This window comes from Haliaeetus albicilla, chromosome 10 (genome assembly GCF_947461875.1).
Source record: "Haliaeetus albicilla chromosome 10, bHalAlb1.1, whole genome shotgun sequence".
Lineage (NCBI taxonomy): Eukaryota > Metazoa > Chordata > Aves > Accipitriformes > Accipitridae > Haliaeetus > Haliaeetus albicilla.
This window is the reverse complement of record NC_091492.1, coordinates 2,126,180-2,148,846: the sequence shown is the minus strand read 5'-3', so window position 1 is coordinate 2,148,846 and position 22,667 is coordinate 2,126,180. Positions and strand designations below refer to the sequence as shown.

Genomic DNA, 22,667 nt, shown 5'->3' with positions numbered 1-22,667 from the left:
CAAAGAAACGCCAGACCTGCAAATTTTTTTGTGGTTACACTACTGGTGCACACTGGATGCGTGCATGGGCTTTCTTCCCCTGGTTATAATCTGACACTGCTGGTTTAAGCAGCATCGCTTGGGGTTTTTGGCTTTTAAATCGCCGTTTCTTGACTTTAGGAAAAGGAATTGTTGGGAGCTATGTGCTTTCAAAGGAAGGCCACCCAAACCCATGAGAGAAATCAAGGTTATGGTGAAGATATGTCTGACGTGATGACCTCAGCAGAGCCCTCGCTGCTGCGAGAGGGGGATATTTATGGGTTTGCAAGCTGGAAGGGAGACTGCCAGCATTGTCCCTGATGGGATGGTCCCATCTGCAGCAAAAGCTGGTGAACAAATGCCCTCCCATCTGCCCTGGTGGGATGAAATAAGGTGTCACCAGTGGCCGTTCGCTGCTTGGCAGTAGAAGAGAATCTCAGGATGCTGGGAAATAAGTCCTAGCGCCTTAATCTCTTCTGAGCACAGCTTGATGTGATTTTCAGGATCCGGCAAACCTTGTTCAGGTTCCTGACTTGGTTCTCCTGGAGACCTCTTGGTCTGTGAGAAGGTCAGTGTACTTAGACAGGCAATTTGTGCCAGTGCCTGGCCAAAAAGGCACAAAGCTGGGCATTGATTCTGGATACCGAGTAATGTCTTCAGGTGACAGGTTGCAGGTCTGAATTGGGGCCATTTAGGGCCAGCTATAAAGCCCATTTCTCTCTCCAAGGCTCTGCCCAAGGAGGGGAGTGGTGGTTGTGGGGAGCAACCCTCTTGTTTATATGCATCACTCTCATGTAAGAGTCCCAGGGATGGGTTTCTTGCTGCATTGTGGCCTTGCTTAAAAAAAAAGTAAAGCAATTTTTAGTCCAAGCCCTTTAAGCACATGCTTAACCTCACACCAGCGCTGGAGACTCCCCCACACCAGTGCTGGAGACTTTACTCATCACAAAAGTAAACATGTGCTTTAGGGCTCTGAAAACAGATTAAAAAAAATCCTGCCCTGAAGGAGAAGGATAAACATTGCCAAAATGTTATCGTTTGTGCAACTGCGCTCTGGGTGCTGGGTACGGCCACGACCGCAAGAGTTTATGCCACGGCATGGGAAAGTGCCTGGGAGTTTTGGTGGGACCAGCTGGAGCAGGGAACAGATTTGTTTAGCATCCTCTGTCCTTAACAGCATAAACAGAGCCCCCACCTTCTGGGGGGGCCACGATGACCGGACAAAGACCGGCCCCCATCTTGGGGGGTAATTGCAGGATGGGTGCTGGTGGCTCCTTGCTCCCATCAACCCGTGTATCACCATCAGCGAGATGGTTTTGGAAATCCCCCCCCTCTCCCAATGCCCTGTCCCTCTGCAGCTGACCCCATTTCCAGTGGGTCCCAACATGGGTTGCAATGGGCACTGGCCGGGTGGGCACCCGGTGGGTGCATCCCGGGGAGACCCTCGGGCTCCTAGAGCCCGTGCGGGACTTCTTCTGCTTAGTGCATCAAACCTGCGCTTGGAGCTCGTCCCGCTCTCCTCCAAGAGACGCCGTAGAAAGCAGGGGAAGGTATATATATAATCATAAAAAATCATAGCCCTCTGAAGCCTGGACCTTACGACTTTTGCAGAGGGGCCCTCGGCCTTTCCGCGTCTCTCTCTGGGGCTAAAGATAGCCGTGTCTGCAGCTGAGCTGTGAATCAGGAGTAAAAAATGTGGGTCACCTCCTGTGCGAAGAAATGAATGTTCGGAGACTCATCTGCTCCTGACCTCATTTTGCTGGGTATGAATCAGGCCTCCAGCCCGACGGACCCCACAGCTGCTTCTGCTACGGCAGCTTGGGACGCGGTTCCCAAACCCCACAGCAGGCCTTTATTAAAGGCTTTTGGGGGCCAGTTTTCTCGGTTATAAGGAAAGGGTGTTAATTGGGCAAAGAGTGCAGGCATGGCTTTTTTTCCCTGGAAATAGTGCTGGTGCTCAAAGCAGGCACCCAAACAGTTAAACCCTGTGTTCCCACCTGGCGTGTGTGTGCACACACGTGTGCGCGACCACGCGCCGGCACGGCCGGGCATCCTTTGCCGTGGCACCTACGTGTGCCGGGACACAGCGCCCGCCCGCACTGGCACTGCAGGGGGTGAAGATGGGCACGCGTCTGTGCGCACCGAAACACCGTCACCCGCGATCGTGGGTACGATGCACGGGTACGTGCAACCAGGTGCACACCCAGGGAAAACAGGGCATACGCTTAATGCGGTCTCTCTTTTTTTTTTTTTTTTTTTTTTTTTCTCCTATCCCACTGTTGCAAAATCCACTCCTGTTTTTTCTTTGTTAAAGTAAAACCTGACATGGACTCCAAACCAGCTAGAAACCCTCAGGAGAAAGCACGAGGCTGGCACCCTCAGCAGAGTCCTCATCCCTGCCACACGCTCCAGGTGTGCTCTCAGCGGAGTTGCTTTGTTTTTTCCGTGCCTTGCTTTCCCCTTTTCTAACCCTGGGGGTTACGCAGCTTTTCTTCCCCTCTGAAAGTCAGCTCTGCTCCCACAGCACGTGAGCGAGAAGGTGAAGGCAGCAGCGGCACTTCGGGAGGGTGGCATCGCCTGGGACCCACCTGGGTCTCACCACCCCTTCTTGAAGGGACGCTTGACCTGGTGCCGTAGGTTAATAAGCGCAAGAACTTGCTTCACGCTCTGCCTGAGCTGTCTTTAAATAAAACGATTACCTGGGGGAAATCTCATCCCCAAAGGTGGAAGGGTGCTTTCCTCTCTGCATCCGCCTGTGCTAAAAAGTCCGGCACAGCAGAGGAGCGTTTCGCCCTCGTTAAGTAGATAAAACTGGAACGCGCTCGGAGTCGTGACCTGCAAACCCCAACAGCACGAATTGCTCGTGGATGGAGGCTGGGGCCGCTGCACGCCGGGGCTCGCGTTTCTGCTCCCGTTCGGGTTTTGTCGCCCCGTGGAGCTTCGTCTTTCCAAACCCCGGAGTCAGGAAATAGTTAAATGCTACAGTATTTTGATTAGCAGAGCCTTAAAGTCAGTAAAAAAGACGGTCAGAGAGAACTATCAGGAGCATGCTAATGAAGTGAAGTCATCAGCAGACACCAGAGAAGTATTCATGCCTGCTCCATGCCGGACGGGGTATTGCTGGATCCCAACAAGGCGCGTGCAGGTGGAGCGGGGCTCGCAGGGACCCGGGGCTCGGCCGTTCCCGCTGGCTTCGCTCCCCTCCCTTTGGATATTGCAACGCTTTCCCTGGGATTTTTTTTTTTTTTTTTTTTTTTGCTTTGCTTCACTGGAGCTTAATGATATTTCCAGCTCCGCGGGAGCTGCGGGAAGACTGGAGATAGTGCAGTGAGAGACTAGAAAGACAGCAAAGGGCAGCTCCCGGCTCCGCGGGAAAGGTGAGGGCATTCTCTTGGAAAAATCCCGTGGGTTTCTCTGTATTGCCGGCGGTCGGGTTGTGGAAATGCCGGGGGTGGGGTAAAGGGGGATGTTTCTGGAAACACGGCGGGTGTTTCGTGCTCGCTCCGCAGCTGGAAAGTTTGTGGAGCGGGGGCCGGGGACAGCGATGCCCCGGCGAGCCCTGGCCGTCCCCTGCGCCCAGGTACGGACCTCCCGGGAGAGCAGGGCAGGAAAGCTGCTCTCCGGAACGGCCAGTAAAGCGGAACCCAGCTGCCTTTGGTCCTTAGCCTCTGGTCCCTCTTTGAAAAATACGTGGGCAGTTTTAATAGCATTAAAAAATATCGTTCTCCTCTCCTGTGGTTTTGCAAAGAAACTGTGTCAAGGTTTTATCACCCTTGCTCTTAGAGCCTCTGCACGTTAGCATCGGTGGCTCATAGGCTCGGGTCCTGCCTTTTCTGTAAAAAATGGCTTTTTTGGAATAATTTAGAAACTTAGGACAGAGCAAAGTTTTAGTTAAGCAGTTGCCTTAAGGCTAAACCCAGTAACTCTTAAGCAGACAAGTCCACTCCAGAGCTGATGACTCGGCAGTGCTGTTTAATTTACAAAAAGTCACACCATGAAAACATGCATTTTGGTTTATCGTAAATGAAAGAAAAATATGCAGAAGAGGTTTTGCTCCTAACCAGATGCGATTAAGCCGTTCAAGATGATGAGTTCCTGGGACTATTGCTGGGATAAGATGAGCGTATATCACTTTACAGTGGTTAGAAATGAGCTGACAACTCAACTACTGCATCGAGCTTAGCACTCGTACAGATCCTCAGCCCGTCTTCAGGTCTGTCCCCAAATTTTGCGTTTTCTGCCTCACCGTAGTTTTAATTTTCCTGTCACAGAAGCATCCAAGCTTGTGCCTCTGAGAGTGTATTTCGAGGAAGACAGACACCCAGCTTCTGGGTTTATGTGAACTCCTGTAATACCCTGCTCCTCATTGCAAATAATACGTCCTTAAAAGAAATAAATCCCTTGATTTTATCCATATGGAAGTTAACATTATATCAACATTAACTGAAATTTGGGGGCCTAGGGACTCCCAGCGAGATTGGTGACACGATTCCCTTTTTAATCCTACATCAGAAGCATCTTGTTTCCTCGTATCCCATTATAGCTGGAAAATCTTAATGAGAGTTACTCTAAAAGCAACGTTGCTCTGTTCAGCTGCACCCCAGCCCAAAGCAGACCCCCGCAAACCCCTGTCCCTGGGCAGTGGAGGGGCACAGGTAGATGCCCCCCCCCACCCCGCCATGCCCACGGGACCGCTGTCCTGGCAGGTTTTTCCCTTTGCAGGAGCTCTCTGTGCTGGGAAATGCACCTTCGTCCACGTGCATCGCACGCCGGGGTGGCATCTCGGCGAGCTCCTCGCGATGGACCCGGCTCTGCATCCCTGCTGCGCCCGGCGACATCGCACCGGCTTCTTGTTTTCCGGTGCAAGTGCAGCTGTAATTAAATAAGAGAAAATTCAAGGAGGATTGCCTCCTTTCTTAACTCCCTTGCCCAGCTCCCCGTCCCCAGCACCTTGTGTCCTGCCCGCGGTGGGTGGCAAGCAGAGGACCCGCAGGAGGACCTTGGCTGCGGGCAGAGATGGGCGAGCCCAGGTGACCCTTGGCAAGGTCTCCTGGGTGCTACAACCTGCTGCTGCACAGACTCCCCAGCCCGACTTGCCGCTTCGAGCTCTCGGGGTGACTTTTCCTTAATACACCCCAAATCATTTAAAACGGGGAGACGGAGATTCACCTTGTGCGCCCTCCCAGCCGGCTGCCAGCAGGGCTTGTGGCTGTACCGAGCCGCCCAAGAAAAAAAGCTAAAATTGCCAATTCCTCTTTTTTTTTTTTTTTTTTTGTGGGTAGGATTTGAGCTCCGCACTCAGCACCAGGTCCAGATGCAGCCATGCCAGCTGCGGGTGGCAAAGCCTGGCCGTCAGGCTGGCTCCGGCTGCCTTCAAAGGGAGACGGGAGTGTGTTTCTGAACATGGAACGCACCTCATCCCACCAAGGACGTGGATTTTGTCAGTCTCCCAAGCCCCGATTCAGCTCGAGTCGCACCGTAACCGGCTGGTTGTGCATCCGATGCAAATGTACTAGTAACTAGTTGTGCTGTTCTGATTTTTGCTGCAGATTTTGGGGGGACCGTAGCACTCAGGGAACCAAAAGTCAGCTAGCAGGAGCTGCCCACAGGTCCCATGGGCTTTAAACACCCTTGGATCCTCCACCATCCACTTTGGCTGGCTCTCCTTGGAGGAGAAAGGTGTTAAAGGGCCAGTGGCCCACTACTAAGCAACAGTTACCAACAACCTTAAGCAAATAAAATATGTGAGATTATGAAAACAGGGGAACTGCAGCTGATTCCCAGCATCTCTGCTGTGTGAGTCAGTAGTGCATGTCTGCTGCTCCCCACTCGTTCCTAGATGACAGCATCCACACATCAAATCTGCCGGCCCTTGGAGATTAGACATCCCCGAATATTTATGACCATTTCAAATAAAGTGTATTTCTCTGGCTGCTAGATAGCCTGAGCGAGAAGCTGAGATTTACGGGTTTCTGTCCTTAAGACTGGGGGTTTTTTTTAATGCTTAGTTACAGGACATTTCCGATGTCGTGTGCTATTTCTTTGTGCATTTTGGGCCGCAGCTTTCACCCCAGTGCAGTTCGTTGCAGGTCAGGTCCTCAAGCCTTGACCATGCGCCAGCTAAGAGAGAGGGAAATTCAGCTGATGAAGGGAGGGTGTTATCCCAGCGGTGTTCGAGATTGGGTTTTTACGCAGATCCTCAAGATCTGGATTGCACAGGGAATATTTCAGGGAAGTCGCCCCGCAGGGGCTGGCTGAGTGGTCCCGGGGAGATGCCCGGGCTCCATCCCGAGGTGGGAGACCAGGAATCACTTTCGGAGGTGCCCGTCCCACTGCTAAGGTTCAAGGGAATACCAAGTGAGCACAAAGCTAACATTTACTCTGCAAACCTCTGAAAAAAAAGTGGGTTTATCCAGTGCACTGTTTCCAAGGCAGCTTTCCCAGGATGGCCGTGCTGCTGGTGGAAGGGCTGGAAGCCATCGCTCGAGCAAAGGCATTTTACACGTGCAGGTAGATTTGTTTCAGCTCTGAGCTGTCGCTGTCTGGCACTATATAAATAACTGTACAGGCAGCCCGTCTCCATGGGCAGACGTCCGTCTGTCCGAGCTCGTCTGCAGAGGCGTTCCCCGGCTCTCTTGGCAAGTTGCGCTCCCATAATCTGTCCGGGTTTGGGGACGGTAAGTCTTGCTGCAAGGAAAAGCGCATGCGTTTGAGCCAGGCAGTCATTGCTAGGGCTGGTTTGCCGTCCCGTGGGCTGTGTTGCAGATTCCAACTTTTCAGTGATGCTGGTCGCTGTGGGAAGGTGAGGGTGGGATTTGGGGTTGGCAGAGGGGACCCGTCTCCTGAGCTCTGCAGCGGTTTGGTTGTGACCTTAGATGACTCCTGTCCTCCCTGCAAGATGGGTCTTTTGGGCTGTATGTTGTGGGTTAGCCAGCAAAATACAGATCCTTGCAAGACAGGCACTGAAGACAGGCAGAAAGTCAGGGAAAGATAATCCTTCTAAGAAGAGAAATGCAGCTGCTTTTCCCAACCTGCTTTTAAACACATCCTACAGCACAGAGCCCATCTCACCTCGCCCTGGGAATTGCTTTCTTCACCTGCAAATGACCATCATTTTTCATCTTGCCGCTCTTCGCCGTGCCTGTGGATGCTCCCTCACGTTTCCAGCCTCCACTGCCCTAAGACCTGCTGAGGATCCCCTTGAATTTGTGGCCGTCACCTCCATAGCACGCTCACCTGGTTTTTTGCACCAGCAGCACTTGTTAAGAGGATGGAGGCCTTCATCCTGGTACCATCTGGAACCCTTCTACCCTTGCTTTCTATCATCTGACATCACCGGTGACATGCAAGCCCAGCTGGCTGCGGTGCTGAGGGCCAGGAGGGCTTTGCTAAGAAAAGGCATCGGTGTGTGGGAACGTGGCACTGCTCTGCGACTTGCTCACCGTGTCCTTGTGTGGGCATCTCCTGCCCAGCGGCGTGGTGACGGCAAGGCTCGGAGGAGCTTTTCCCTGGGCTACCACCTTTCCTTTCAAAGGATGAGGAGTGTCAGAGACAGGCTCCAGCGCAGGGACAGGGACTCTGTTCAGAGAAGGACTCCAGTGACTTCAAATTTGCTTCTCTGGAAGAGCAGGATGAAGCAATGCAAAGCCCTTGGCAGCTTCTGCTTTCACAGAGGTGTTAGGCGGCATCGCTCCAGCTGCTCCGGAGGGCATGCGGCCAGGGGCATGGGGCAAGCGGTGGCCACGGGCTGCTGCGCCAGCATCTGCCCCAGCACTGCCGCCTCCGCTCCCACGGCCCTGGTCCCTTCTGTGCCCCTGGTCCCTGTGCCGCATCCCTTGGGGACAGGCACAAAGCAATCCCTGCGTGCGCAGCATCCAGCATGCCGCCGGCGCTTGGTTCCCTCCGAGATGAAGAATTCCTCTGGCGAGGCGCCGTCTTGCCGGTCTCGTGCAAGACCCCGGACCGCTGGCTCTGGAGGGCTGTGAACCGCAGGTACAAGCAAGATAACCCCAAGCAAGATATCTGGCCCCGGTTATCTTCCCCGCTGCTCCAGTGCCTTGGGTGCACGCGGGTCCCCACAGGCATCGTGCTCCAACCCAGGCAGTGCAGGTACCTGCTGTGGAGGGAAGTCATTTGACAGGGCGGATCTCTGCTTTGCTGCAGGAATTTTTCCTTCTGCTTGAGATGTACCCTTGCGATGTCGCAGGTCCGTGCATCTTAACTGCAGCTCCTGTGCCTGCGACCACGGGATGATGCACCTTCCCCAATGCATCCTCTCCACTCCCCTCGCAAGTCTAACTTTCTTCTTCGCTTCAAAGCTCGAGGGAAAAATGTTGCTTGCAAAGAATGGACTTTTTATCCTTTGCCTTGATTAAAAAGGAATGGAAAGAGAGGCTTTGGCTTGCGTTTATTATAATTAAAGTGAAGGAGAAAACTTGGGTTCATCAGGGCACCTCTCTTGTTGCCTCCTGGGGGGCACACGGGCCGGGGAGACTCCGAGCGCGGATTTCTGACAGCAGCCGGCTTTTTGGGGCTGGAAGCTGAAGTCCTGGAGTACAACATCGCCACCTGTTTGCCACAGGCGAACATACAGCAGGATAAATCCCGGCAGGATAAATCCCACCAGGATGCACCCAGCAGGATGCACCCCATTGGGATGCACCCCACCAGGATACGTCCCATTGGGATGCAACCCATTAGGATGCACCCCCATCGGGCAGCCCCCCACCAGGATACACCCCACTGGGATGCACCCCACTGGGATACACCCCACCGGGATGCACCCATCAGGCAGCCCTGCAGCAGTGCTCCCGGCTGCAGCATGCAGAGGCTGCGTAGCCAAAGCCAGGACGAGGAGGGGATGGAGAGAGAGGAGTAAGTGCTGGTTTTCTGCTGGAACAGAGGAGCTCCCCAGCCCCTGGGACAGTGCGGAGTGTGCTGCTGTGCCGGTACCACCTTTGCTGCTCCGGACTGTTGGATCTCCTGCTTTTATGTGCACCCATGCATGCTTCCCTGGAGCCCTTCACTGCCAGGCTCTTAATGTGGTTTTTTCCCCCATCCACATCAAGAGGTTTAAATAGGACTCTGGAACCTGACATGGGCAAGGCTGAGTCAGCGAGACCAGGAATTGCAGAGCTGCATGTGACTGGGGTGGCCTGAAAGCCATCGGGAGCTGAGCATATCCATGCATTGCCTTGCAGCCGGTGTAGCTGCTGCATCCCCCTGGGAGGTTGTTGGAAGATCTGCTCTGCGATGGCAACTAGAAAATGCAGAGAGCTGGAGCAAGCGGGGCTGAGCTGCTGTTGAGGGGTTCCCTCTGCTCCTCGCTCTCACTTGAGCAAAACCCCTTTGAGGGCTTCATCTTTCCAAAATTCCCACCAGGGACTGGCTGTTGAATTAAGCCGAGGTGTACTCGCATCGGAGTCAGTCTGCTGTGAAATGCGGGGTCTGCTCCCCAAACCCGGTTGCTTCTGCTGGAAAAGTCTCTGTTCGGAAAGATGCCTCAGAGAAGAGCAGGCTGAGGGCTTGGGCCGGCTGGAGCAAGAGCTAGGGCTGAGCATCAGGGCACTGGGCTCACACATCTCACTGCACTGGGTTTGGAGGATTTCATTGATTTTTAGGATATCTGGCAACAGATTGAGGATTCGTCACACGTTGGGTTTATCCTCCTTCACCTCGATGCTAAAAGCTATGTCGTGCCTGTACAATGCATAGGGGCTATTCAAATCCTTTTCGTGCCTGTACAACGCATAAGGGCCATTCATATACTTTGGACAAATGCTCCTGCGCTCCCCCCGTTTCCATGAATAGCGTGCATGGATTAAGTGTCAGGCTTTTGTTTGAAAGAAGCCTTCTAGGAAATGACTCAACAAGACATTTGTATGTTTAAATTTGTCGGGATTTGAAATATTTAGATTCTGTTTATGAATATTGGCATTTAATGGGAAGATGTTGAATCGAAAGCCCTGGCTGCTGTTGCAGGAGGGAGATGTGTGCATACGCTCACACGCATGTGCACACACACAAACCTCTTCTCATTTGGAAAGTGCTAATGGGAACAAGCCAACGTAGATTGTTCCATTAATGGGGATTTATAGCACAAATCTGCTACTGTTTTGTCAAGACAAACAGAAATAAGTGGGCTTTTAGTGCTGGGAAAGCTGGCCCTGGGGCTGTGGGCTGTTTACTAGCAAAGGGCAGCTGCTCAGAAAGGGCTGCAGGGGAGCAGAGGGAATAAATGGCAAAAGATGGAGACAAGAAGAACCAGGATTTGGTGAAGGAAGAAATGAGATCAGGAACATGGACTCCAGTCCCTTACCTACGCTCCGTTGAGCACATTTTCTCCCTGCAAGTTTTGGCTGGTGAACTCACTGCTCGTTTTCCCCTTTGCTGTGTATTTCGAAAGCTGCCTTCTGCTCCAAAAGATGTGTCAGTGTTTATCAAAATGTAAATAACGCTCTGTGCCTTGGCTGCCCTCAGCGGAGACCTAACGTCGCCGGGGGTCCAGCTGCTGAATGATGGAGGTCCTTCTGCTCAAGGAGGTGGGGAGGTGCTGGACTATCTGCTCCTCTTCAGAAATACGTGTTAAAAGGGTCTCAGCCTCTGGGGCTGGCCCAGGATAAGCCAGGCTGGGTGCCACGATGGTGGAAGACATGAGCAGGTTGGGCTCGTGCAAGGGCATGGACATGGTGAGACACGTTTGGGGAGAGATGCCCAGAAGTGGGCTCTGGTGCATTGTGGGGCTGCAGGGTCTCCACCTTCAGCTTCCCGAGTGTTTTTTGTGTGGCTGAAACAACCTTGTCTTCATTCGTCTGATGTGACTTAGATTTGTTCTCCATGGTTTTGAAACCTCTCGGGAGTGTTGGCCAAAGTCACGCTCTGGATGGCTCTCCCTACATTTCTGCTAGGCTTCGCCTGCGTGCCAGCAGAAATCGGGCATTTCGGGGCAAAGCTGCTGTACTCCTGCCATAATGAAGATGAGAGACCTTTCTCCTCTTCCCAGAGGATACCTTCTTTCTTTCCCAACCCCCTTGCTGCATTACAATACATATAATTATTATTATATATAATTATTATATATCTATTTCTGCATCTTGCATCTCCCAGCGTCGTGAAGCATCTCGGGGGGCATCTGCCCCCAAACGTGGACACAACACAACGCTGTCACCCTTCTGCCCTCCACGGGAGACGGGTGGCCTCGGGAACGTGTGCTGGCACTGCGGCACCGCGGGTGACGGTTGGGGACAAGCCGGTGCCTGACCTGTGGCTGGGCTGGAATCAGAGGTGTGAGGTTATTGAAAGGTGCTTGTTTGTGTTGAGCATGAATATGGAATTGTTCTCCCCGCGCCGGTCGTTATTATGCAAAGTCAAGTCCTAAAAAAATATTGAATTTCCTCTCCCATAATTTTGAGGAAAAACACTTATCCGGCATTAAGCAGCAATTGCGAGGTGTCCTTTCATCTCGACATGCAGGGGAGCTGCCGGTGCACCTCGGGGTGAGACTGCAGCCTCTGTGTCGAGCTGAGGGAGGACCCAGTGCTGGCAGTCGTGGCTGCAGACCAGGGCAGCAATCTTGTCCCCCTCCTCGTCTTTTTATTATTTTTTTTAACACGCATGCAGCTTGAAACTCTGTGAAAAGATTCTTTTTATTCATGCGCTCGAGCAAAATTCAGGCTGAACCGCTGCGTCTACAATAAGAGTTTAAAGAGGGTCTGTGCTGCTTGGTGTGAAGGGGAGCCGGGATGGAGAGGGGTGCAGGGGGAAAGCCTAAAAGGCATTAGGAGAAATTTGGGAAAACTTATGGCTGAGGTGACATTAGAGGATGCAGCGGGACTAGACGTGGTGCCCCGATGCCAGGATCGGTCCCGCATCCCCAGTGCATCGCCGGTGCCAGCTCTCCACCGGCCGTGGCAGGGCTCAAGCAGGCGCATGTCCATCCAGACACGGCACGGTAACTCTGGGATGATGCCTGTGGAACTGGGGGATGTCTGGGTCAAAGATGGGTAGAAGAAGAAGGTGGTGTTCCCTCCTTCGTTGGTCTTGTTCAATTTGAAATGGAAAAAAAGACAAGAAAAAGGATTAAACTCCAGCTGCGTCTGTGGCCAGTTGGGAGGCAGGAACAGGCTCGGTGGTTCTCCTGCCTTTGCAGGTAACACCCAGAAGTTTCATTTTGAAATGATGAAACTGGAAAATCCAAGACTAATTTGGTTGATGGCAAATGGAAAATGAAAATTAGTCAGTCCTGTTGCAGTGTCGAGCACAGTCCATGAAAGATCAGGAACTGGGAGAGGTAGATGTGGTGACACCCTCTGGGCAGGTGACCGCCGGTGGTGGCAGGAGCTGGGTGCCGAGCTCCGGGATGTCCCATGGCTGTGCCCCAAGGAGGGTGCTGCCCGACTCCTGGATCAATCCCAGCTCTTCTTTTCAGAGGACGCCCTGAAACCGAGGTCCACCTCAGGAATCCCATTGCACAGATGGAAATGCCGCGGTAGGGACAGCTCTGCCGTGGCCGCCGTCGATGCTAAACCCACAAGAAACACGGATCCTCCTCCTGCTGATGCCAGCAGCCACCCCTGCAGCCACCCAGGCTCTCACAGCCCTTCACCCCAAGGGCATGGCTTACAGCTCTGCTTTCCGCGCCACTCACCTTGCCCAGAGCCACAGCCCTCTGCCTCGCTGCTCTTTGCCGGGGTGACACCGGCAGCGGCGGTGCTCCTGCCACGGTGCCGGAGGCAGATAGCCCACGTCCTACCTCTGGCACGGGATCCCGCATCCCAGCAGCCTCTCGTGATGTGCACAAGGGCCGACGCTGGTGGGACGGGGAAGGGAGCGGGGAGCCTGGGTCTGGCTGAGCTCCATCCCAGCTGGATGCTCTGCAGCCTCTGTTCAACCCAAAAGGTACAGGAAAGGGTTTAGCAACGGGCAGCCGCCTCTAAGATGCCTATTTTGGCATAATCACAATCTTTCTGCATCTAAATAGGCAGAAAATTGAGCCCTTGAGTTTCACATCTGCGAGGTCAAAAGAATGCTGGAGCCTGGGATAAGCGGTGTGTTTATGCGGGGAAGGGGGTGGCAGCCCTGGAGCTGGGAACGGGAGGACGCGCCGGCCGCCTCGGCTGCTCCCCAGGCACCGTGCTGGCACTCGCCTCCCGGATTGCATCGGCGAGGGAACATCACGCTACTAGCAGGCATCGCACGTCTTTCCAAATCAAATACGAGCCTGTCCGCGGCTCAGCGCTGGGGGGGAGCGGGGCGGCAGCCCTAGGGCAGAGCTGCAAAGCTGGCAGCAGGGAGGCAGAGCTGCAGGACCTGTGCCAGCCTGGTGCCAGCCCGCAGCGGTCCCCTCCGGCTCAGCCGGTGCCACCAATTCCTCGGGGTGACTTTTCGCTCCTGTCCATTGCCAGGTTTCGCTCGGTTTCTCGCCCCTGGGCACAAGGTTGCAGTTTTTTGGCTCAGCGGGAGAAGAGGCAAGGCGAGCTTTGGTTGTTTTTATTAGAGTTTAAAAGGAAGCTTTAAAGCAGACGTTCCTACGCGTCCCAAGCGTAGTCCGCACGTCGCAGCCGTGCCAGCACAGCCAAGGGGCAAAATCCTCACGTTGGCCGATCAGCTCCCAGCTGCAGAGAGCCGGTGTCACCCCGCAGCCAAATCCCAGCCCCGTGCCGAAGCCGGTGGGGCATTGGCAGCGCCGGGTCTTCTGCGGCTCGAAGGGCATCTCCCCCCAGCCCAGCCAAAGGCACCGCAGCAGCTCTGGGTGCAAATACACTTTTGTTAGCCGAAATAGAAGAAATAAAGGTCCAAGGCTGACCTTGCGTTGTTCCTGTAGGGTAAAGAGCAATGTGTGCTCGGAGCCAAGACCCATGTAATGCTTCTGGGTTGAGCCTGTGACACTTCAAGCTGATGTAACCTCGGGGTTCTCCCTTTGCCTTCACCAGCTTCTGGGGGGACATCACCCATCTGGGCTACAAAACTGTTGTTCTGGCCTGGGACTGTTCTGGGTTGGTGCCTTCAGTCACCGCAAGCTGCTCCAAATGTCCGGTGAATTGGAAGGAGCAGCAGGAATACACTCCTATTTAATCTGGCTCTTGCTTTTGGAAGCTACATCCCCCTATACCTTCCTCATCCCGTGCTTCCACGCGCTGGGCTGAGCTTATGCTCACAGCCATCGGAACAGAGCTGGTTCGTGTACCCCAACCCTGCACCCAAGCAGGGTGATATCAGCCCCGTCCCAGGTGCAGGGGAGATTTTGATGGATGTTGTTGGTCGACAGAGGTATTCTGGATCCGGCTTTCAACAATCCGGCACTTTTTTGCAGCACAAATGTGCCTGTTTGCAGGGAAAGAGGAGGATGCGAAGCCTGGCGCAGGGACGACGCGTGCCTCCTGTCTACATCTGGCCCCCTGGAAGCAATAACGCGCCGCTGAGATGAGTGTTTCGTATGTGGGAGCTGCAGATGTTTAGCAGGGAGAAATGTCTGAGATGCTTTGAGATAAGGAGCCAGAAATGCATGTGACAGGGTGACGGCGTGGGGAGGGTGCCCAGCGCGGCCGGGAGAGCTGCCATGGGGCAAAGCCACATCCCTGCAGACCCTCTCCTCCCTGGAAAAACGCCGTCGTGTTCCTCGTGAGCGTCCTTTGCCGTTCAAAAGCTGACAAAGCTCAAGGGGTGGGCTTGCACAAAGCCTCCTGAAAGCCATGCCAGCAAGGGGACCTGGCCAGATGGCCACAGCATGCGGGGAAGCACAGGGGAGGCTCTGCAGTTTGCCACGCAGCGTGGCAGGACGCTGGCCACCAGCCCCAGCTCCTTGCTGGCCATGGACCAACTCCCCTTTCCTCTTCCTGCCTCAGTTTCCCTGCTCCCACCCTGCTTTGCTGATACCTGATCACCTGCCGCAGCAATGGTGCGGAAAAAAAAAAAAAAAAAAAAGAGTTGAGCAATAAAACTGGGGGATTTCTGCTCATCTCCTGCAACCCGGTGGTGGGCTTGAGGTGGAAGATGAAGGCTCGGTTTGGGATTCCTCGGCCTGTTCCTGCAACCGCTCCATCACCAACCCCCTGCGCTGGTGCCTGCGGTTTCGCTGACCTTCCAGGGAGGACGGTGGTGGCAGGGGGACAGACGGACAGAGCAAAGCTGCAGCACAAACACGGGCCATTAATCCAAATCCATTTATCCAGAGCTGGCCCACGGGTCCAGGGCATCAGCGCTGGGTTAGGTACCGGCGCAGCATCCCTTCTCCCTCCTGCAGCCAAACGCACGTGGCTCTTGGGAGACTCGTGCCTCAGTTTCCCCATCTGTAAAGCGGGGTTGGGAGTGCTGGGGTGCATACCCAGGATGGCTGGCATGTCCCTGGCCGCGCTGCTCAACCCAGGGCTGACAGTGACCTATTTACCTACAGCAGAACTTTCTGCTCCACTTATTTGACCCCGCACCTTTCTGTTTGCTTAAAGCCGGCAACGTTTCCTTTCGACCAAGCCGGGCGCGCACGCAGGTATGTTTGCCCGAGAGACAGACCGCTGGTCTGTGCATCCCTGCCTCTCCGCCTCGGAGGAATTCGGACCCTTTCGCTGCGATACCATTGCAAAATTCACCCTGAAAAGCTTCCACGTTTTTCTTTGCCCCGTTCTCCCCATCCCTCTCAAGCTGCACGGTCGTCATCTCAGGGACAGGCAGCGCCGGGGAGTAGAAAGGTGACATTGTTCTGCCCTGGAAGGCCGTCAGCATCCCAACTCCCCGGCTCTGTAGCTGCCTCAGTCATGCATGTTTGCATATGTTAAAAATATTTAGTCCACTGCTAAAAAAAATATTATGCCCGAGATCTGGGGCCAGCTAAATATAATGCCATCTATGTGTCCGTGGCGCTGCGTGCCGGAGGCACAGAGGGGTACTATTTGCCTTCGAGCGGTCCTCGGCTGTGAGCAGGGATGCTGGGAGCGATCCCGATATTGATGTCTGCCAGAAATGCTTTTCTCCCCTTTGGAGAGGGATTTGGGGCAAGGAAAGCTCTTTGCTGGAGCGTGGGATGTTGCGGTGCAGCGTGCTGCTCGTGCTGGGGTGCTTCCCTGTGCCCGGGCAGCCTCGGCGGCTGCGGGCAGGGATGCACAGGGCAGGAGGAAAAAAAGGTCAAAAAAAGATGTTGGCTCTAAGAAAAAGTCATAAAAATGAAAGAGTGGACTGGGCTAATTCCTGGATTCACAGATGGCGGGATGGGTGCAGGATGAGCCAGGGACGGCCCCGCTGCCCAAACCCTCCGGCGCACGGGATGGTTTCGTGGTGTGGATACGGGCCACGTTGGAGAGGACTGAGACCTCCCCAACTCATTTCATGTATGTCACAGATCATATTGAGAGCAGGTTACAGCTACTACCAACCTCACCCAGGCTTTTGCCTGTGGTCTGGAGGTACCCAGCATTGCTCAGGCTGGGGAGAAGCTTCCAGATAAGTTTCATCTAAATAATTTCAAGCCAGCGGAGGGTTTGAGAGTGAAAACGTTTCCCCGTAGTAATCTCCCTCGACAAGGGGCAGGAGAATAGAGTTTGTTCTGGCCGCAGGAGGAAGACAACAGGGAGCAAGGCCACAGGATTTTTGTGCAGAAGCATTAAGGAATCATTTCCTCTGCTTTTTTTCCTTATATATTTATTTTTGGAGCGGGAAAAGGGGCTGGAGGAGGGTGGGGAGGTGAAATAATCCCAGGCAGAGTGTGTGAAGGAATCTTTATACCCTGTCCTTTTTCTTTTTTGGCTTTTTTTTCCCCCTCTGCAAGTGTTTAGAGAGGCAGGGGAGCAAGCGGCTCTGTACACTGCGGCCATTCATGGCTCAGCTGGGGGCGTGCGGGGCGCGTGGCTGGGTGGGAGCGCACCACGCCGGAGAGGAGAATAATTTGTTCACAATATAGAGCAGGGTAAAATAGGCTGGTTGTCTGAGCGTGGATGTAGCATAATGTATAGAAGTGCAAGCATCAATAAGTCTATTTATTAGCGGAGCCTTTTGCTGAGCAGGGCTGTGAATAAACTATACAGCTCGTACAAAAATGTAAATGTTAGTGATCCCTTAGAGACATAATTACAGGAAAAAATAAGGACAGCTTTTCAGCGTTTGGGAAGCCGGCCTCCTTCGTCCCCTTTCTAACTGCTGATACACAGATTATTTTCCCCCCGTGGGGTGTCTGCATCCAGCACGGCGCGTCCCCCCTCTTGCAGCTCCTCCATCGTCCTCCCGGCCCGCTAATTAAAGGAGAGCTGTGTCTCCACGTCCCACGAAACGTCTTCGCCGCCTGCTTTGGTGTGCACAGCTCTTGAATTCCTCAAGCCTGTGTGCCACTGGCTCCTCTGGACCACAGTGAAAGGTTTCATTCATCCCTCCTCTGCTGCCTTCTAGAGTTACCACACCCTGGGCCTCTGCTCCGCAGCTCCTCTCTGTTTTCCTTTCATTAGCAGGATTCCCAGATTGAATGGCTGCGAAGGGCTGGGAAGAGATGCTACAACCCCATTAGCATAAGGGCTGTGCAAATACCTGCCCCGCGCACGCTCCTGCCGTTTGCCGTGAGGTCTGCAGAGCAAGAAAGCCAAAATCTTTGGGGTTTGGGGTTTTTTTTTCCTAAAGTGCTGCTATAAAAGCAACTCTGAGTGCTGCCCCGACTGCCCCGTGCCTCAGTTTCCCTGAGCAGACCCTGGTTCCACCCACCGCAGCAATGAGTTTGCAGCACTTTCTGCAAGCTGGCAGGGGAGCTGCAGGCAGGACAGGCACTGCCCACCCTGGGAACCCCTCGGAAGATGCTTTGGGATCTTCTGGTGCTTATTTGGCTGCATCCAAGCCATGGCAGCGCTCCGGGGGTGCACATCAGGACTGCAGCATAGCGTACGTGTGTGTCTTAAGTACCATAGCTGAAGCCATATAGGCTTGGCTGCCCTTGCCCTCCATGCCCATGCGATGAGCAGGGGATGTTGACCCCCGTCTCAGCAGCCAGTTCAAATCTTTTATAAAAGGGAGATGGACAGAAGAACCCCATCGCAGACGTGGGATGGACAGGAGTGCGTCTGCCTAGGCAGAGAGCGGTTTTGGTTATGTCAGCTTTTCTTTTGGGAGTCAAGCTATTCAGCAAGCCTTTACCAGAGCAAGATTAGAGGAGAGCGAGAAAATGAGTTTCTAGGAAATCCGTGCTGGGACGCGGAGGGTCACAGAAGGGTTACGATGAGGGAATTTGCTTTGGGAAGGAAGAGCAAGGCACCGCAGAGCAGCCGCGGCTTTCGCCGCCCCCTCTGCCACCCTCCAGATGAGATCAGCCCACAGCCCTGGCCCGGCTCTCTTACTGAGCTGCCACTTTTATGGATGAGCTGGTGAAGGAAATTAACTTTTGGCAAGTTTTTCAATGGGAAAGTGATGGGCTTTTCAACAGAAATTTATAGCAAAATGTTAGCTTCACATTGACCGTGTATTGTCCACAGCAATGTTGAACCTTATTTGGGTTTTGGCCCTTTGCAACTATTCTGTTAGTAGTGGAGACTCATCTGCGGTGAATTTAAATTTCGCTGATTCAGTTGCCATTCTTGGAGGATTCACAAGTAGCTCAGGGTCCTGGGTGATTCCTCTTGTTTGATGGAAGCCCTTTGAGGCCAGCCAGGCTCTTCAGGGGTGCCATCCCCATGTCTTGCGGTGCTGCTGCCGTTGCATCACTCTTTCCCTTTACCTAATGCTGGTGGTTGTCCTCGCTCCATGGAAGGGTGCAAATTTGAAGGGTTGCGGTGGAGACCCCAGGTGATAAGCACCCAGGTAGAAAAGGGGCTTGGAGAGCCGTCTCTTTGCTAGCGGTGGTGACCCCTTCTGGTGTGCAGGACCCCATAGATGTTCCCCATGGCTTGGCTTGTCTCCTGCAAACCCAGATGTGGTGGGAACAGTGTTGGGTCCTGTTCTATAGACAGTGCGTCCCTACAAATACTCTTGTAACAAGGACAGTAACGGCTGTGGGTTTGACATCTGCCTTGCAAACCCCATTGGACTTGAAATCATGCTCGCCTACTCAACCTCCTCTAACCATTGAGCAGCCCGTGTCCTTCAACTGCTACCTGGCTGGATTGCCCAGTCCGGAGCCACCGTTCAAAAATGTCCCGTGAGACCTTGCAGCCGGGTCTGCGGCGTGGTTTTGCGTTGGCACTCCCGATGAGGTTGGCGTAGAAACAGTCTCCCTTACCTTGGTCTCTGATTTCTAGCCTGTAGTCAATTGGACTGTGGTTTTGAGGAGCCTGAAATAAAGAACGAGCAGACGGCAAAGACGAACGAAGCTGCCTGCAGCGTTCCTGGCCATGAATCGGCTTCTGGCTCGTCTCTGAGGTTGGGTCCTCAGCACCTTCCTTGGCACCATCTCACACAAGTGCTTAGCCAGCCCACGCGCTCCAGAGCTCTGCAGATTGGAGTTGTGGATTCAGATCAGGATCAGACACCCTTGATGCATGCTTCAGTCAGACCAAAGTCTGTTTTCACAGCACCACTTGTGCAAATCCAGGGTACGCGCTTGCAAGGAGACTGGCGTGGTAAGGAACGCCCTGCTGGAGCAGAGGAGCTGCGGGGCCGGATCCTGACCTGGCTCATTGCAGCAGGTCAGGGCAGCGGTCCTGCAAATCGCCTGGCCTGCATCAGGAGGATGCTGAAAGCCTTTGGCTAAAAGGGAGCAAAGCGAGGGAAAAATCTTCTATATCTACTAACACTGCAGTATATAAATAATGTATAATTAATATATACTTATAATCTGGTACCATTAAAAATAAGCATGAGGCCAGCTGTACTTGGATGAAAACATCATTTTCTTGCGTATAAGTTGAGAACAGTTTTGAGCCCACCTGATTTCTAGGAAATTTGGTAGATGTCACGGAAGACATCCAGTGTGAGGAAGAACAGGGCACTTTGATCCTGATGTCTAATGCATCAAGTGCTGATGGGGTCGTCACCACCTGGGCGAAAAACCACTATTCCTGGGTCCAAAAGGGAATTCTGAGGCCTCCAAATGATGGGCTGGGTTTTATTTTAATGCAGTCATATATGTATTTTAAGCAGCGTTTCATGCAGTAAGATGCACCTGGGTTTGATTTATGTTACAAGAGAAACGTCTTGGCCAAGGCAAAAAGCACAGAACAGGGGAGGGGGGGATGAAATTAAATCTTTCTTTTATTGTGCATAATGGGATGTTTGCTCTGTGACAATTATATAAGTGGTTTCATGTTAGTGGGTTCAAAACAGATCTATGAATGCAGCATGTATTTTAAAATTCATTGTTTTGCCCTGTGAATGAGTCTTCTAAAAAAGTCCCGGACTGGGATCCAGAGCCAGCTCGCTGGTAGATGGGCTTCAGTCCGTAGTAGCTCCCTTGGCTTTGGGGAAGTTCCTCTGGACTTACCTCATTAGCTAAACGAGCCTTTTCTCCTCCTTCATCCCTCCTCCTGGATGTGCACGCCGTATGGGGACTGCGTGTGATGTTTCGTGGTGATATTTGCCAAACGGATGCTGAAGGCTGGCGCGCTGGTACCCTTCTTGCTGGAATAAAGCACGCTGCAGATGCACGGAGGTGACCTCCTATACAGAGGATGGTCTGGGGTGTTTTCCCCAAGGAAAGATCTGCTGCCAAAAGCCACGCATACGCTTCAAAAAGCAAAAGCCGAGCCCGTGCCCGAGCCTTGGCAGCGCTGGGAGGGTGATGGGGGGAGCCGGGACGCTGGGCGCGAGCTGGCAGCATCGGGCAGCACCGTCAGCCTGGACCAGTTCACCCACATTGACCTGGGGTCGGGCTCGGGGGGACAGGCTGGAGGCAAGCTGGGCAAAAGCAACATTTTTCAGCCCCTTAGTTCTGGTTTTCATCAAAATAGGCCTTCGCTGAAATTGCACAGGCCTTTGGAGAGCTTTTGATCCAAACTGGTGTGTATTATTATATACCATGTTTCCATAGGGTATTGGAGGCCATGAGAGCAAAACCATGGATGGGAGGTTGTCCGTGCCGCGCAAAACAGCGGCGCGGGGCACAGCTGTAACCCAGCGATGCCAAGAAATGTTTGCTCGCTTCTGGGGCGGAAATAAACCCAAAAAGAAAAAAAAGAGAAAGAAAAAGATGTTAAATATGAGAATTCAAAACCGCGTGAGCTTTATTGCAAACAACGTCAAAAGTTGGTGTAGCCCCACTATTGCAGTCCGCAAAAGCCAGATTTTCAAAGGCAGTTTGCAGGCGTTGCTCTAAATAAGGATGTGCTCTTCCAGGGGCTGCTCCGTTCGGAGCTGCTTGGATGGCATCCAGTCCAGGGGTTTTATTGCAATTCCACTTGATTGCCGAGATTAGATGAGGACTCATTCTCTACGCTTACGGAGCTCCGGGAATAATCGTCGCAACGTGAAAAATGTCAGTCGGTCTCGTGCTATAGAAAGTCGTATTGACCTCAGAGCAGAGTTTCAAATATTACACCCGCTGCTGTCAGAGGAGAGCAAAGCAGATAATCCTCCTGGCCTTTTATCCTTACAAATTGGGAGAATGCTGCTTTTGCTTCTTTTTTTTTTTTTTTTTTACCATGAGACATGAGCAGACCTGGTCACAGATTGGGGGAAAAAGAGGCCAAATTCTCCTTCCACCAGCGGTGCTGCAGGCAGGAGCAGCCCAGCAGTTTGCCAGGGCAGGGCCTGATCCTGCTCTGCTGCAAATCAGCCCCAGCTGCCTCGAAGGCAGCGAGGTGGCTCTGGATTTACTCCGGTGTAACTGGGAGCCGGCTGCTGGTGCGGAGGATGTGTGCCTTTGATATTGTAACCTAAAACTGGCAGCTTTCCCTGCTCTGGCAGGAGTTTAGAAACATTGCCATATGAGCTGGTTTTCCAGAGAGGCCTGAAAATGCAATCCATTATCTGATATTTTGTAGCAGCTTTTTTAATTAAGGCTTTGGCTGAAGGGCTGATTAAAGAGGTGTGTGGTTTTTTTGTCCTTAGGGACTTGGCACATCCTCACGTCTGTCACCCTTCTGCAACTACAAGACTCACTTTTCCTCCCGTGTCATATTTGGAGCAAAGCTTTTTTTCCCCCCCCCCCCTTTCTATCCTTTTTTTTTTTTTTTTTTTTTCCCTACCAGAGGTGCAGATAAATCATTATAGTCTCCGCTCAGCTTGTCTCCTTCTCCCGTAGCCCAACTTCTGTGTGCTACTGGCTGGTGCGGCGCGGAGGGGGCGTGAGCAGCGCAGCTCCGTGCCTGTGGTCAGTAATGAAGACTTCTCTTTTTATACACAGATTACGGAGGAACTGCACACAGGGCCAGACGGCAGCTCTTAATTTCCCGACTTTTTAATTTTTCAGCCCTCACCGAGGAGAAATGCAGCCTTCGCCTCCGGCCGACTTATAATGAGGTGAGTAAACACCCTTTTGTCATTTAAGGCTTGCTGCCTGATGTCATGTAAATATTATTTTTGTTTGGTAGAAGGACGAGGGGGGGAAAGGAGAATGTGCTGTTTGCCACATGTCAGTGTCGGGGGTTTAATACCTCCGCTCCAGTGATTTCCTCGGGTTTTATTCGCCTCAGGAATCCGCCTTGCTGAAGGCTCCTGCTTTTTTGCTCTGCAAAGTCCCTTTAACACAACTTTTCTCCCCCCCGCCGCTTCCCCTTTCTTGCTCATTCAATGACTCAACGAGGTTTGTCAGA

At 53.0% G+C, this 22,667-nt stretch overlaps 1 protein-coding gene across 6 annotated transcripts in view; it reads left to right on the top strand.

The window, feature by feature from the left end:
* Positions 1-22,667, top strand: part of ZNF469 (zinc finger protein 469) — a 209,318-nt gene that overhangs the window by 136,949 nt on the left and 49,702 nt on the right. For 3 of the 6 annotated variants that reach the window (XM_069793304.1, XM_069793300.1, XM_069793302.1), the window contains exons 1-2: positions 2,746-3,395; positions 22,259-22,374. The gene's annotated coding sequence lies outside the window, so the exon portion shown is untranslated. Of the gene's footprint in view, positions 1-2,745; positions 3,396-22,258; positions 22,375-22,667 lie in introns of those variants that run through there. The other 3 variants (XM_069793305.1, XM_069793303.1, XM_069793301.1) reach the window with 2 other exon arrangements.